Here is a 1,454-nt window from a genome sequence, read left to right on the forward strand (position 1 = left end):
CGGACCTGCGACCTTTCGTCTTGCTGAGCGAATGCTCCACATTTCATCCGCGTGTTGTTCCGCTTGTGGAGAAGGTTATTGCATGTGTGCAGGGCAGCTGTCAACAGGGTCTTCGATATGTGAGGCAACCTCAGGTTGTGCATCGGCAGTGGCCAGTCTTCTTTGCTTGTGGGCAGAGCACCCGCCAAGCAGAGCGAAAGGTCGCCGACCCGATTCCGGCAGAAGGCTTCCTTTCACCGCCCCTCGATAATTCGGCCTGGCTTCTTGTGGACCGAGCTGGCTTCTTGTGGGTCGGATCGGTAGTGGGCCCGCGGCCCTCAAATATTGTTACTTCTTCAGCGTTTCTGGTCTAGTGGTAGTGTGCCTCGTTTCAATAGAGGCGACCCGCGTTCAATTCCCGGCAGACCCAGACCATGAACACCTTCAGTTTGGCTTTCGGCCTGGTGGAAGCGCAGAGCGTAATCGAGCCACCAAGGAAAAGGAATAGGAGGTCGTCGCCCGACTGTCGGTGAGGTCGGTCTGGAGCTGAGTAATGGAAGGCTCAAAACACCAAAAAAAATAAGTAACTGCACAAAGAGCCACGTTGTGTTCTCGCACAAGAGGTTGGTGGGACTAGGAAGTGCGAATTGACTGTTGCCGCACCAGCTTTCTCCCTTACCGCGCCCCTGAGCTCCGATCTCGCACGAGCGGGCGTGCGACTCACAAACACGTTACACGCGTCGGTAGTGTGAAGTTGGGTTCGGCAGCCAGCTTAGTCAGTTTGCGTTGGTTTAGTAGTGGTTCTAGTCATTCGTCGACGGCTTTGGGGTCGTGGTAGCTACGTGGAGTCCGTCGGTGGTTTACCCTTTCGGTAAAGGCAGGAAGGTGGTAATCAGTCTTCGGCCCACCAAGCCCCCAGGCCTGTGAGGCAGTACTAATACCCACTTACTGCTACCTGTTCGCTTCGAGGGGCGAGCCAGTGGACCCTATCCGACAGCACGCGCTCAGTGCGCTCGCAGTTAACCACCCAGCCAGAATACTCGAAGCGGGATTCAAACCCGCGCATGCACTGCACAGTAGAACTTGAGGCTACTCCCTTGGACCACTCGGGCATCCGTGCGTAGACACGACGGAATTTAACTTACTGACAATTAGCTGAGGTTGACCACTGAAAGTCACAAGCTTTACTGGATACTATTTTTGCGTTCAACGACTCGCCGCGTAAGAGGACTATCACAGTGCCTGGACAACACCGGTCAAATCCGCCATTTCGTGGATGGGAGAGAACGTGTTGACTCTCTATTGTCTCCATGCAAATCACCAAATTAAAGCCATCACGCATGCAAAACACTGACGCATTGTCAATGGGTGACGGCCATCCTGCCTGAGAGTTTTTGGCAGGAGGGGGACTGGAGCCACCGCGTTCTGGGTCGTCGCAAATATTGGAGTCACTCGTTTCGTTTCTCCATATTTTG

At 54.3% G+C, this 1,454-nt stretch overlaps 2 non-coding genes across 2 annotated transcripts; one reads left to right on the top strand and one right to left on the bottom strand.

Moving 5' to 3' along the window:
* The first annotated feature begins 338 nt into the window (after positions 1-338).
* GNI_229160 lies at positions 339-409 on the top strand. The gene has a single exon. It is a non-coding gene; the product is annotated as a tRNA-Sec (tRNA).
* Positions 410-1,016: 607 nt separating this feature from the next.
* Positions 1,017-1,098, bottom strand: GNI_229170. The gene has a single exon. It is a non-coding gene; the product is annotated as a tRNA-Leu (tRNA).
* Between the last annotated feature and the right edge of the window lie 356 nt (positions 1,099-1,454).

Source organism: Gregarina niphandrodes (assembly GCF_000223845.1).
Source record: "Gregarina niphandrodes unplaced genomic scaffold scaffold00240, whole genome shotgun sequence".
Lineage (NCBI taxonomy): Eukaryota > Apicomplexa > Conoidasida > Eugregarinorida > Gregarinidae > Gregarina > Gregarina niphandrodes.